Consider the following 15219-nt stretch of genomic DNA (forward strand, 5'->3'; position numbering starts at 1 on the left):
TAGCATGTTCAGAGGACACTCTTGTGGGTCCTAGGGAAGAAGGAGCAGTGCCTAATGGAGAGAGGACGTGGGCAGAGCTGGGATGGGGACCCCTGTGTGTGCACATGGTGGCCTCAGTGTGGACACAGCAGCAGGTGGTGGGGGCATCTCAGAGCCCTCTGCTCTCCTGTCCATCAGGATGAAAAGCAGGAACATGATGACTTTCCCAGCTGGTATGCATGGATGCGCGGTCACAGAAGCAGCCTCACACCTGTTAACCCAGCCCCAGAGGACAGTCCCAGCAGGTCTTCCAGAGCCAGGAGGAGGCTTTACCTGAGTGCACACTCAGGCCAGAGATGTCTTAGTCTGGGCTGCCCTAGACACACTTGGAAATAAGGATCCTGGCACAAGGAATTTATTTGGGAAGTGAAGACAAGGCAAGAGTGTAGGGAAGTGAGAAGAGGAAGAGAAGGCGAGTAATTATGGTTGTTATCAAGCTCCCCACCTCTGGGGAGGCCCCACTGCATGATCCCCCCACTGTAGGACGCCCCCACGGAGCAATAGGAATCAGTCCACCAGGGAGCCTGGGAGCCAGCGCAGAGGCAATCGTGGCCCTGCCTGAGTCTGCTCCTGGAGATGCTGAGCCTCACACTGCAGCCTGACCCAAGGAGGTCAAACAGTTTGCAGCAGCAGCAGAAGTCTCCAGGCAGACAGATGCTCACATTTGGAAGTGTAAGGAGGCCAGGCCAAGGGGCTCTAGCAGCCAGGGTTCCCTGGACTGAGAGACACCCTCCTGCTGTTCTTATAAGACCATGTATAGCTGAGCCATCATGTGGACTTCAGAAGGTCAAGGGTACCTGTAATTATTCTGTAACCCTTGTCTCACTTCTATGATGGATCATACAGACTGAATCACTCGACATGTGTATAACCCCCTGCTTTCCATGCCTTCTGTCTCTAGAAAATCTGAAACCTACGTTTCCCAGACACCTGTGCAGATAGGGTTCTTTAGGTGACCTCAGCTTCTCTGGACAGATGCCTGCCCGAGACCTCAAATGTAGAAGCGAGCAACACAGGGTGGTGGAGGGATGGAGCTCCTGGCTGGCAGGGAACAGAAGGGTCTGGTTCTCCCACAGCAGCAGCCCCAGTGTCTGGGGCTGAGTACGACATGACAACAGTATCCACTGGAGTTAGGTGATTATCTCAGCTGTGCTGTCCTGGGCTGTGGGGCCTCCTCTCTCAGTTCCCTGGTAGTCCTGGAATCTCAGCCTTAACGCTTATAAATAAGCCCCTTTTTTGCTCAAATCATAAAAAGCAGATTCTGTTGACTGTAACTAATAACTGTGATAGACACAAATTCAGATTCCAAAATCACCTCTATTGTTTTCTTGTGCAGAAGAAATACAGAAAATTTAAGAAAAACAAGTAAAAATCATCTGTAATCCCATCAGCTGGAGGTAATTGCTGTTAATATTTTTGTGTGTTTTCCATTGTTTCTATAGTCAAAATGATACAACTGGTATTTTTCTTTGCCATTTTTGCTGACTTAATGAGGATCATAAATGTGTGACTCTGTCCACGCAGCTTCAGCTCCCTAGACCAAATCAGGTTCTATTCACTTATTTAAACCACCATATTGATGTCCAAGGCTTCCCTGGTGGGTCAGCGATAAAGAATCCACATGCCAATGCATGAGATGTGAGTTTGAGCCCTGGGTCAGGAGGATCCCTTAGAGAAGGAAATGGCAACCCATTTCAGTATTCTTGCCTGGGAAACCTCATGGACAAGAGCCTGGCAAGCTATAGTCCGTGGGGTCACAAAGAGTTGGACATGACTTAGTGACTAAACAACAGCATTGATGTACAACTGACACAGAAAAAGCTGCACGTGTTTGATGTATACACTCTGATGACTCTGAAGATGATTCTACAACTGTGAAACCATCACCAGTCTATGCCATAAATATATCCATCATGTCCAAGTTCCCTCCCCTTCTTTATTTGTGGTAAGAATACTTAACAGGAGACCTATCCTCCTAGCCAAGTTCCGAGTATATAATATGGCTTTGTAACTACAGGCACGGTGCCACGTGAATTTCTAGAACTTACTCACCTTGAACACCTGACACTCTATACCCTTTGCCCATCAGCTCTCTATCCCCTCCTTCCCAGCCCCTGGCAACCACCCTTCTACTCTCTCCTAAGTGCCTGACTACTCCTCGTGTAAGTGATACTACATAGTATTTGTCCTGTGTCTGGTTTACTTCACTTGGCATAATGTCCTCCGGGTTCATCCATGTTATTGAAAACTGCAGGATTTCCTTCTTTTTTTAAAGTCTGAATTATATCCCATTGGTGTACATACCACAGTTTCTTTAGCCAGTCTTCAGGCAATGCACATTCAGGTTGCTTCCAGGTTTTGGTTATTTGAACAATGCTGCAGTGAACAGGGAATGCAGGTACCACTTTGATTTCGATTCCTTTGTGTATATACTTGGAAGTGGGATTGCTGGAGCATATGGTAGCTCTTATTTCTAATTTTGGGTCTGGCCTTGGTATCAGAGTAATGCTGGCATCATAAAGTGAGTTTGGAAGTGTTCTTTCTTCCACTTTTGGAAGAGTTCAAGAAGAATTGGTATTAATTCTACTTGAAAGTTTGGTAGAATTGCCTGTGAAGACCTGGCCCTGAGCTTTTCTTTGCTGAGAGGTGTTTGGTTCCTGATTTAATCTTCTTATTTATTATTGGTCTGTTCAAGCTTTCAATTGCATGTTTCTAGGATTTATCCATTTCTTCTTGGTTATTGATATATAATTGTTCATAATAATTTCTAATGATTTTTAAAATTTATGTGGCATTTTGTAAGGTCTTCTTTATCATTTATGATTTTGAGTCTTCTTTATTCCTTAAACTTGTTAAGGGTTTGTCAATTTTATCTTTTCAAAAACCACCTTTTAATCTATTTTTTTCTATTGTTTTTCTGTTTCCCAATTCTATTTATTATGCTGTCACCTTTTTTCTTTCACTTGCAGCCTGATTTGTTCTTTTTCTAAGTCTGTGAGGTATAAATTTAGATTGTTTGAGATTTTTCTTTTGTGATGTAGGTATTTATTGGTATCACTTGGTACTTTCCATTTGTCTCAAAATATTTTCTAATTTAAGTTTCTCTTTGATCCAATGTTATTATGCAAGAGAACGTTGTCTAATTTCCATGTAATTATGCATTTCCCCATTTTCCTCTGTTACAGATTTCTAATTTCATTCCACCGTGGTTAGAAAAGACATTTGGGATGATTTCAATCTCCTTAAATTTGTTAAAGCCTGTTTTGTGATATATAATATGATTTATCCAGGAGAATCCATGTTACCTTGAGAAGAATGTACATTCTGCTGTTGCTGGATGTTTGATAAATATCTGTTTGGTCCACTGCTTCATAGGGATGCTCAACTCTGCTGTTTCCTTATTGATTTTTGTCTGAATGTTCCATCCATTTTTTTAATTTATTTTTTTACTTTACAATATTGTATTGGTTTTGTCATACATTGACATGAATCTGCTATGGGGGTACATGTGTTCCCTTTCCAGAACCCTCCTCCTACCTCCCTCCCCTTCCCATCCTTCTGGGTCATCCCGGTGCACCAGCCCCAAGCACCCTGTATCATTTACTTCTCCCTTGAGATTTGAAGCTATTTGCTTTATATATTTAGGAGCTTGGATGTTGGACACATATTTTTATTTACTTATTTTTATAACCTTTTAGAAAACTGAAGTTCAGTTACTTACAATGTTGTGTTAGAGTCAGGTTCACAGCAAAGTGATATGTGTGTGTGTGATTTTTCAGATTCTTTTCCATTATTGGTTATTATAAGATATTCAATATAGTTCCCTGTGCTATTCAGTAGGTCCATGTTGTCTACCTACTGTATAAACAGTACCATGTATATGTTAACCCCAAATTTCTTGTCTGTATTAAATGTTTTAATGTAACTTTGTATTTTTAGTTGTTACAAAGTGTTGGCTATATTCTGAGTATTGTACAGCACATCCCTGAGCCAATATCTCAGCCAGTATTTTGCTCCCCCCACTCGCCTCCCTCTATAGTGCCCCTTCCCCACCCTGGTAATCACTAGTTTGTTCTCTGTATTTGTTAGTCTGCTTCTTTTTTTGTTGTATTCACTAGTTTGTTGTATGTTTTAAGGTTCCACATATAAGTGATTTCATACAGTATTTGTCTTTCTCTGTCTGACTTATTTCATTTACCATAATAAGTTCATTCATGATACATTCTTTTGACAGTTGAGTAGTATTCCATTATATATTTACCACACTGTCTTTATACATTCAAATGTTGATGGATACTTAGGTTGCTTCCATGTCTTGACAATTTTAAATAACGCTGCTGTGAATATTGGAGTGCATGCATCTTTTTGAAGTTGTGTTTTTGCTTTTTTCAGACATCTGCACAGGAGCAGAATGGGTGATAGATAATTGTGCTATCCTCTTGTCAAATAAACCCTTTTGTCTCATGGAGCTATTTTTTATTCAGAGTCTATTTTGTCTTATATAAGTAGCCACCCCTGTGTTCTTTTGGTTAACATTTTTATGCAATGTCTTTTTCTATCCCTTTACTTTCATTCTTTGAGTGTTTTTAAAGCGTAGCCTCTTGTACACAGCATAAGTTGTAGATTATCGTTTTATCCATTCACTCAATGTCATTTGATTAGTGACTTTAATCCTTTTAAATTTAAAGTAACTATTGATTATTATAGTTATAGTTATTCTCAATACTTTCATCTTTTAACTTTTTAAATAGGGTTAAAGGTGATTTGTGCACCACCATGACAGTATTGCATTGTTCCTTATTTGCCTATATATTTACCGGTAAAATTTATACTTGGCTATGTTTCTGTGTGGTTGTTTAGTGTCCTTAGTTTTTAATTTGACAAACTCCCTTTAGCAATTCTTCTAAGGCAGGTCTAGTGATAACAAACTTACTCAATATTTGTCTAGGAAAGTCTTTCTGTCCTTCAGTTTTAAAGGGCAGTTTTGCCATGCATAGTATTCTTGGTTGGTGAATTCTGTCTTTCAGTATTTTGAAAAGATCATCTTACTTCTCCAGGATTTCAAGCTTTCTGCTAAAAATTCTGCTAATAATCTTAATGGAGTTTCATTTTATGTGATATCATTTTTCTTTTGCTGTTTTCAAAATTCTCTAACTTTTGACAATTTAATTTTAATGTGTCTTAGGGTATACCTTTTTTAGGGTCAACCTCTTTGAAGTCTTTTGGGCTTTATGAATCTACATGTCCTTTTCCTTCCCTAGATTGGGGAAAAAATATTAGCTGTTATTTCTTTAAATAAGCTTTCTTTCCCTTTCTATATTCCTAGAACTCCATTATGTTTTATTGTTTTTCTTGACTGTGTCCTATGAGACCTGTAAGCCTTATTCACTCTTTCTTATTCTTATTTACTTTTGCACCTCTGAGACTGTGTGTGTGTGTGTGTGTGTGTGTACGCTCAGTCAGCCAGTCATGTCTGACTCTACCACTCTGTGGACTGTAGCCCTCTAGTATCCTCTGTCCATAGAGCTTTCCAGGCAAGAATACTGGAGTGAGTTGCCATTTCCTACTCCAGAGGATCTTCCTGACTAAGCGATCCAGCATGCATCTCCTGCATTGGCAGGCAGATACTTTACCACTGAGCCACCAAGGAAGCCCCACTCCTCTGAGTAGAGCATTTCAAGTGACCTGATTTCAAGTTCATTGATTCTTTCTTCTGACTGATGAAGTCTGCTGTTGAAGCTCTCTATTGAATTTTTCAGTGCAGTCATTATATGCTTTGCTCCAGAATTTACGCTTTGACTCTTTCAGGGGCTTTCTTGAGAAACCCTAAAAAAAACTTATCATGATCATGTATTGTTTTTTCTGGTATTGTCTAGTTGTCTGTCTGCATTCTCTTATGGCTTAATGAGCATCTTTAAGATGGTTATTTTCCCTTCCTTGTCCAGCAATTCATAGATTCCCATTTCTTTGGGGTCAGTTACTGGATTTGTTTTTTCCTTTAGTGATGACATGTTTCCCTAATTTTTTGTCCTCAGTTTATCTTGTGTTGATGTCTGTACACTTAAAGAAGTAGTCAACCCTTATAGTCCATATGCACTGGCTTGGGAATGGAAATACCTTCACCCAGCTAGAGATCCTGGGAATCTATCAAACTTTTGTGTAGATGTGCCCATTGTACTCCTCTCATTCCTCCTTCAGAGGCTAGACTTAAGACTGTCTTCCTTTGCCTGATCCCATAGAGAAGTGTAAGGTGCTGAAAGTTGCCTATTCTTTTTCTCTAGGGTGTGCCCTGCTGGGCCAGGGCATGGAGTGCAAGCACCAATTTATCCCTCCATGTTGAAAGGCATGTCTTAGAATTGTGTGCCATTTCCCTTTCCCACAGAGCCATGCTGAACGCCAGGACTCACCCACCCTTTTTCCATAGGGCAGTACACTGAGTTGCCAGAATAATGAACTCAATCCCACTCTGTCCTTCCCTCCTGAAGGAGCAGTCTCCAACTTGTGCACCTTCCCCCAGTCCTGCAGAGTCAAGCTAGTTGCTGAGGTCTTCAGTGGTTGCTAAGGTTCATGTTCCATCTGTGGGAGTGTGTTGGGCACCATCTTTAGGGACTTGTGGCTTTGGGGGTATATGTTGGTGGTTATGAACCTCCACCCTTGTCTTCATTCTTTGCTGCTTCCAGACAATCCAGCCATGCTGATTACTTCAGTGTTCTGGGTGCAGCAAAATAAGCAGAGCTTTTACACATTGCCCCAAAAGGACGGAGAGTCAGACTGTCACCTGTTCTCTCTTTTTTCTTCAGGGAGACATCATGGGCTGGGGCCCCAGATCTCTCTTGGGTCTGAGTTTCGTCAGCCTAGAGCAGCGGTGATGCAAGCAAAGTGACACTGCTCTTTCTCCCCTTTCAGCGTGGCTGAACCCCTCAACTGGCCTCCAGAGTTCTCACACAGGTATTTTTGTCTGTAGGTGGTTTTCACATTAGTGTTTCTATGAGGCAGTGCTGGCTAGAACTTCCTATTCTGTCATTTTATGGATAACACTCTGTCTCCTGATGCACTCTTGTAACACTTTGCCCTCAGAACTAAACCCGACTTCACTCACACCCCAGGAGGCTGAGTGGCCTGGCCCCACTCACTTCTCCACCCTCCTCAACTTAGAGCTTCCACTGGCCTATCCTGCTCCAGCCACATATCTTGCATCACTTTCCCTTCACAGCCAAGCTCCTTAACCCCAGAGTCTTGTGAATTCCTGTTTCTTTTGCCTAGAATATCTTTTCCTAGTTGTTCATTTTGCTGGTTCCTTCTCAACTTTTGGATTTCATTTTCAATTCTAGCTTTCCATTCCTGGCTTTTCCTGTTACCTATGTAAGTAACCTGCTACAACCCACTCATGTTTCCCTACCACATTACCCTGTCTTCATTTTGTGCACATCACAATCAAAAATGTCCTGTTTGTCCACTTGCTTATTGCCTGTCTAGCCTTGTAGAATGTCAGCTTCAAGAGGGCAGACACTGTGTCTGTCTTGTTTATCACTGTATTCCCTGCCCAGTCTCTGTAGATTTCTTTTAAAACACAACTTCAAACAATAACAGAACAGTTAATGTATAAGATGCCATACCTAACTTCATTCTTCCCTGTTTGTAGACAGGCAATATCTTCTGATTATACATAATACTGCAATGAACATCTCTGCGCATACCATGCTTTATCCCAGCCTCTATTGATTTTGTTCTCTAATGTCTCAGAAGTAGAAATATTGGCTCCATGATGAAGCATGAGTATGTTTAAGGCTCCTCCATAAACAAGCCCACATTGCACTGCAGAAAGTCTGAGTGAAGACCTGACATAAGTCCCACCATACATGAATGTGAGGGCTATGAGAAAACACATGCATCTTTAGATGAGCAATGCACATGAATCATCTGAGGATCTGATTAAAAGTCAGATTCTGAATCAGGAAATCTGGAGTGGGGCCCATGAGGCTGCATTTCCATCTAACAAGATCCACAAAGGATTCCCTCAGGGGTTCTCATCCATCCTGCTCTTTCCTGTCAATGTCTGGGCTCTAGACTGACACAGCCCCTGGGCACCTGTGCCTCTGCCTAAAACTCATCTTCCCAGGTCAACAGCCTTGGTAGGACAGCCTGTGATTGTTTTCATTCTGTCTTCTTGAGGTCTTGTCTCCATTTGGCTCTCAACTCCAGGCTCCATGACCCTTGATGTATGTGGTACTTAGGGTTCTGATTGGGTTTTGCATTACATGTGGGAAGAACTTATCCCTTTAGATTCTAGGATGCTCCACTACCCTGGGTGGAGTAGTGGACATCTGCAACTACTTTTCCTGCCTGTCTTCTGTCTCCTCATCATCTCCTCCAGTAGTACCTCTTTTTCCTGTGCAGACCCCACCACCACACCACCATCTTTCCCTAGTCCATGTGGTTTGAAAAAAGTTTACACTCTATAACACAAGAATCAAAAGCTGAGCATATGACCTAGACCAGGAAATGAACAGATGTCATCTTCTTTGTTTTCAGTAATCTGCTCAAGGGTGGACATGTGACCTGGTTCCAGGAAATCTGTGCCAAGACTTGGAGCTATTGTGAATGGAGAAGTTTTCTCCCCTCTAGGGGGCTGCCACAGCCACTATATCAGCTAACTGACCAGAGAGTGAGGCCAACATGGAAACCAGAGATAATGTAACTCCTAATGTCATCACTTGAGGCCCAAGGTTAAGCTGAACATGAAGCTGACTTGATTTTGATGGGGGTGGGCCATAGTTGACTTAGGACCAAAGCCATCAAAGCAGGGCACCAGCTTGGACACTGAGGCTTGCATGTGTCAGCATGTTCAGCACTAACTCAGGAGGGTGCAGAAAGAGAAACCTTAAGAGCGTGCCTGTCGCACCCACATGTGCCCGTGAGCACATGGGCATACATGGTCCAGCCCAGAATAGTAAGGAATATGGTGGAGATGGGTGAGTGGGTGGGTGGGGCGGTCCAGCCAACATAAAAAAGGGCTGCTCCTGTCAAATGGGAGGTTTTCCCTCATTACTGGCATCTTTGCCTGATATGCAATGAGCTCTGAAGCAAAAATAAGAGACACATTGGACAGGTAATAAGTAGCTTAATGTGACTGTGAGTCAAAACTGTATTTAAATAAGGTGCAGTGTTTAAACAACCTCACATCTTTCATCTCTTCCTGGAAAGCAAATCCTCAGCGCTGTCATGGTCCTTTTCTTATAAGTGTACAAGGTCTTAACGCACCATCACATGGCACATGGTAATCCAGAGAGGTGACCTGGTCAAGGTCACACAGTCTACTAGGGAAGAGCAGACATGCAGGCAAAGATGTTCTTACTACAATCCTGGGTTTACTTCATCACCAGAGGCGGGTTTTCTGGGAAGTTATGAAGGCTGAAACCATTTGCTCAGACTCTTCTTAGATCCCACACATTATTCTGGATTCTTTTCCTTAAAAATGCACCATCCCAAACTATGTAAGTTTTATGCTTTAGGTCCCACAAGGTGTCACTCAGCCTCAACCCCCTACTGACCCAAAGCTGTTTCCCACTTCCTTCCCCATCACCCTCAATCACCCCAAACTCAAGGGGGTTGTCACAAACTTGAAACAGGCTCTGAAAGGCCTCCACTTCTAGTTTACCACTGCTTGTCCCCACATGAAGTTTGTACCCTATTTTTGATAATTTAGACACTTGTTATCCAAACAACATCTACAGAAACCCATTCTGCAAGATGCTTACATGCCTCTTTAAAAATCTTCTGCTTCATCATAAAAATAAAACCAAATCATCCTGCTTCTCCCTGGGCCAGTGCTCAGGGATTCCACCCGGCAGAAGGGGAAAAGCCTGTGAGAAGCTCCCTAGCCATCCATCTGGTGACCCATAAGAATAACCTCCACCTTCTGGTCAGGCAGGGCCAGTTAGTTGAGTGGACTGTGTTTTGTAGGTAAAATAATTCTATGTCATCACATGTGTTTCTGTCTATTAGTACCTGATGCTTCACAGGAAGCATCTGCAAAGCTCAGCTCAGTGCCTGGTCCTGGGTAGGTGTTGAGAAAGTTCAGCAGGGAGCTGCCTGCCCAGGGCTGGATGAGCTCCAGGCTCCCAGACAGACAAGGCACAAGTGGAGGCAAGTGTCCCAGGTCAGGGGGCCAGTGAGAGAGGCTTCTGGGAGGACACCTGAGGGCAACCACCTCCTGGAGGAGAGCACAAAACATGTCTTCACTCCTCCAAGCCTGGGGAGGGATGCAGGCCCAACCCCATGTTAGCTCACATGCAAGATGCTTTTTATAGAGGCCATATCTGTGGATTGGACAAATACATGTTCAAGTCACATTTTGCACACAAAAAAGTAAAAAAATTTAAAAATTTTTTGTTGATATCTTTCTCCTGTTCCCCAGCTGAGTCCCCCAGGAACAGCAGAGATCCTCTGGCTTGCTGACCACTGGCGGGCAGGGCTGGGTCTGGGGCACTGGCAGCAGGGCCCTGCACGTCTCAGGTCTTCTGGCTGCAGGGCAGAGAGGGGGATCCCTGGTCATAGGAGTTCTTTATGTTTTCTATTAATAGTTATTGACTTTTTTAGATATATAATTCAGCAGATACCTTATTTGATTCCACAGGGTTTTTTTTTTTTTTTTTCACTCTATTGTGTGCTTTGATGCTCAGAAGTTTTGCTTTTGATAGAGTCCATGCTACCTATTTTTACTTCCGTTGCTTGTGCTTATGTTTTCATATCCACGAAGTCCTCACCAAATGCAATGTCATTAAGATTTCCTGCTATGTTTTTTTCTAGGACTTTAACAGTGCTGTGTCTCACATGTAAATCTTTAATGGATCAAACATTTTGACTTATTTTTGCCTATGGTGTATATCTTTATCATAGAATACTATGCAAAATGAAAACTGGCTACAGCCACTTTGAAAAATAGGTATAATTCTAACAAGTGTAATGAAAGAAGACAGACTTAAGGAGGGCATAGTGTATAATTCCACTTAAATCGATCTCAAAAAAATGAAGATTAATTCGGTAGTTAGAAAGCCAGCCTCCTTTGGGGAGGAGAGGACTGTAACCTGAGGGATGCTCCCGGTTGCCCATCTCCCATCTCTTCCAAGCTCTGAAGACCCACCCACGGAACAGAGGTGCTACCAGGGACCTTTTCCCAACTGGACTCCAGACGTGCTGCGACATGGGACTTTCCAGCACTGTTTGAGTCTGGATGTTGGTCAGAACCCAGTTTGGTGATGTATCCTCTGCTTTTTCTCTTTTTCTTTTCTTTTAATATTAGTATATAAAAAGTAAGCTAAATAATTCTCTAATAAATGTTGGTATTATTTATTTAATTACAACAAATTTTATTTTGTTGGCTTATTATTTTGGCTTATTTTATTAACAAATCCTTTGAATCTGAGACAAAAGTGAAAACTTTTGGCAAAATGGTTGGTCATCAGCTGATTTTTCAGAGCTCTGCAGGCCAGAAGGGAATGGCATAATATATTTAAAGCAATGAAAAGGAAAAACCTATGACCAAGATTACTCTACCCAGCAAGAATCTCATTCAGGTTTGACAGAGAAATCAAAATCTTTACAGAAAACAAAAGCTAAGAGAATTCAGCCCCACCAAACAAGTTTTACCACAAATGCTAAGGGAACTTCTCTAGACAGGAAACACAAGAGAAGAAAAAGCCCCGCAAAACCACACAAAACAAGAAGATGGTAATAGGAACACACATATTGATAACTACTTTGAATATAAATGGATTAAATGCTCCGATAAAAGAATAAACCTACTTAAGGAGACAATAGACTTATACTCCAAAAACTGTAAGACGCTGTTGAAAGAAATAAAAAATGACACAAACAGATGAAAAGATTTACCATGTCCTTGGGTTGGAAGAATCAATAATGTCAAAATGACTGTATTACCTAAAACAATCTACAGATTCAATGCAACCCCTGTCAAATTACCAAATGGAATTTTTCACAGAACTAGAACAAAAAATCTTAAAATCTATATGAAAACAAAAGATTCTGAATATTCAAAGCAATCTTGAGAAAGAAAAATGGAGTTGGAAGAATCAGGCTCACTGACTTCAGACTGAACTACAAAGTTATAGTCATCAAAACAATATGGTACTGGCGTGTGCACACACACACACACACAAAACAGAAATATAAATCAATGGAAGAGTATAGAAAGCTCAGAAATAAACGGCTGCACCTATGGTCAATTAATCTACAACAAAGGAGGAAAGACAATACAATGAGAAAAAGAAAGTGTCTTCAATAAATGGTGCTGGGGAAGCTGGACAGCTAGCTACATGTAGAAAAGATGGAATTATAACATTTCCTGACACCATACACAAAAATAAGCTCAAAATAGATTAAAGACCTAAATGTGAGACCAGACACTATACAATTCTTAGAGAAAGACAGGCAAAACCCTCTCTGACCAAAATCGCAGTTGTATCCCAGAGTAATGGAAATAAACAAATAGGACTTAATGAAACTCAAAAGCTTTTACATAGCAAACAAAATCATAAACAAAATGAAAAGACAACTCACAGATTGGTAGAAAATATTTGCAAATGATGCAGCAAACAGGGATTAGTCTCCAAAATTTACAAATAGCTCACAACCCTCAACAGCATCAAAGTTTGAAGGCATCAATTCTTTGTTGCCCTGCTTTCTTTACAGTCCAGCTCTCACAACCATATGTGACCACTGGGAAGACCACAGCCTTGACTATAGGAACTTCTGTCGGCAGAGTAATGTCTCTACTTTTCAACGCATTATCTAGGTTTGTCATAGCTTTCCTGCCAAGCAGCAATCATCTTCTGATTTCATGGCTGCAGTCAGTATCCGGAGTGATTTTAGAGCCCAAGAAAAGGAATCTGTCACTACTTCCACCTTTCCCCTTCTATTTGCCATGAAGTAATGGGCCTGGATACCATGATCTTAGTTTTTAATATTCAGTTTTAAGCCAGCTCTTTCACTCTCCTCCTTCATCCTCATCAAGAAGCCCTTTAGTTCCTCTTCACTTTCTGTCATTAGAGTGGTATCACCCGCATACCTGAGGTTGTTGATCTTCTCCTGCCTGTCTTGATTCCAGCTTATAACTCATCCAGCCCAGCATTTCTCACGATGTGCTCAGCGTATAGGTTAAACAAACAGGATGACAGCAGACAGCCCTATTGTACTCCTTTCTTTCAAAATCTTGAACCAATCAGTTGTTCCATACAGGGTTCTAACTGTTGATTCTTGACCCGCATACAGGTTTCTCAGGAGACTGGTAAGATGGTCTGGTATTCCCATCTCTTTAGTAGCTTTCCATGGTTTGTTATGATCCACACAGTCAAAGGCTTTAGCATAGTCAATGAAACAGAGGTATGTGTTTTTCTGGAATTCCATTGCTTTCTCTAAGATCCAGCAAATGTTGGTAATTTGATCTCTGGTTCCTCTGCCCTTTCTAAATCCAGATTGGACATCTGGAAGTTCCTGGTTTGCATAATGCTGAAGCCTAGCATGCAAGATTTTAAGCATGACCTTACTAGCATGGAAGATGGGTGCAATTGTCCGATGGTTAGAAAATTCTTTAGTACTACCCTTCTTGGGAATTGGAATGAGGATTGACCTTTTGCAGTCCTGTGGCCACTGCTAGGTCTTCCAGATTTGATGACATATTGAATGCAATGCCTTGATGGCATCATCCGTTGAAGTTCTGAACAGCTCTGCTGGAATTCCATCACATCCACTAGCTTTATTAACAGCAGTGCTTCCTAAGGCCCACTTGACTTCACACCCCAAAATGTGAGACTCTGGGTGACTGACCACACTATCATAGTTATCCGGTTCATTAAGATCTTTTTTTGTACAGTTCGTCCATGTATTCTTTCCATCTCCTCTTGATCTCTTCAGTGTCTACTAGGTCTCTACCGTTCCTCACCTTTATTGTGCCCATCTGTGGGTGAAATATTCCCTTGGTATTTCCAATTTTCCTGAACAGATCTCTAGTCTTTCCCCTTCTGCTGTTTTCTTCTAGTTTTACGCACTGTTCACTGAAGAAGGCCTTCTTGTCTCTCCTTGCCACTTTTTGGGACTCTGCGTTTAGTTGGATGTAGCTTTCCCCTTCTCTCTTGCTTTCCACTTCTCTTCTTTCTTCAGCTATTTGTAAAGCCTCCTCAGATAAACACTTTGCCTTCTTGCTTTTCTGTTTCTTTGGGATGGTTTTGTTCACTGCCTCCTGTACAATATTATGGACCTCAGTCTATAGTTCTTCAAGCACACTGTTTACTATACCTTAATATAAGATAAAAAGCTTAAAACATAAATGATTTAATAATAATCAGGTTTAGTACCTATAAAGGATTTGAAATGTATACCATCACTGAGATTAAAAAAAACATCCTATAAGCAAGTGATTTTAGAAGGACACAAACCAAGAGACCATTACTAATCTGAATGATAGTGCTAAGAAACTCATTGAGATCATATCATATTACAGAAAGAGAAACTATTTTTAAATTGGGAAGAGAAGTTATAAGAGACAGAGAACAGACTGTGAGATTCCCATCTGTGAGGCTTTCTACAGGAGAAACCTAAGGAAATGGTAGAGAATCAGATCACTTCTGAGAACATCCAGATCAAAGAAAGATATGAACCATCTTGTTACATGCTTGAAAACATGTAACAAGTGCTATGTAATATAAATCAATCAACTTGCACCTAGAGAAGTCAAAGCAAACCTCCAACCGAGCAAAGACAAAATTTCAAAACTCAGAAAGAACATGCCATCTACTATAAAATAATAATTACATTGAAAGTAGATTTGTCTTCAGCAGCAGTATATGTTGGCAAATACTAAGCAGTGTCCTCAAGTTGTACAGGGGAAAACTATGACTAGAAACCATTATACCCTTCAGTCATTTAAAAATGGAAGATATATTTTTTTCAGACATATGAAAACTAACAGTTTACCCTAAAACCTCATTGAAAGATTTACTGAAGGGTATACTTTAGCAAGATGGAGACAAAGTGAAGGGTTGGGATATAAGAGATCACTGACAGCATAGAAACTGGTGAAATAAATCAACTCCAGATGATAAACAATAGCTCCTATAATGCTTATGTTTACAAACAGGACAAATATTGTAGGTAGTAAGATCG

The 15219-nt window shown here is 41.2% G+C and overlaps 1 long non-coding RNA gene across 1 annotated transcript in view; it reads left to right on the top strand.

The window, feature by feature from the left end:
* LOC133240282 (uncharacterized) overlaps positions 1–12928 on the top strand; it is a 31852-nt gene extending 18924 nt beyond the window's left edge. The window contains exons 2-4 of the long non-coding RNA XR_009734175.1: positions 1376–1436; positions 6840–6987; positions 8572–12928. This is a non-coding gene — a long non-coding RNA (uncharacterized LOC133240282). The remainder of the gene's footprint in view (positions 1–1375; positions 1437–6839; positions 6988–8571) is intronic.
* The last annotated feature ends 2291 nt before the right edge of the window (positions 12929–15219 follow it).

The sequence above is a fragment of the Bos javanicus genome, chromosome 28 (assembly GCF_032452875.1).
Source record: "Bos javanicus breed banteng chromosome 28, ARS-OSU_banteng_1.0, whole genome shotgun sequence".
NCBI classification, from domain to species: domain Eukaryota; kingdom Metazoa; phylum Chordata; class Mammalia; order Artiodactyla; family Bovidae; genus Bos; species Bos javanicus.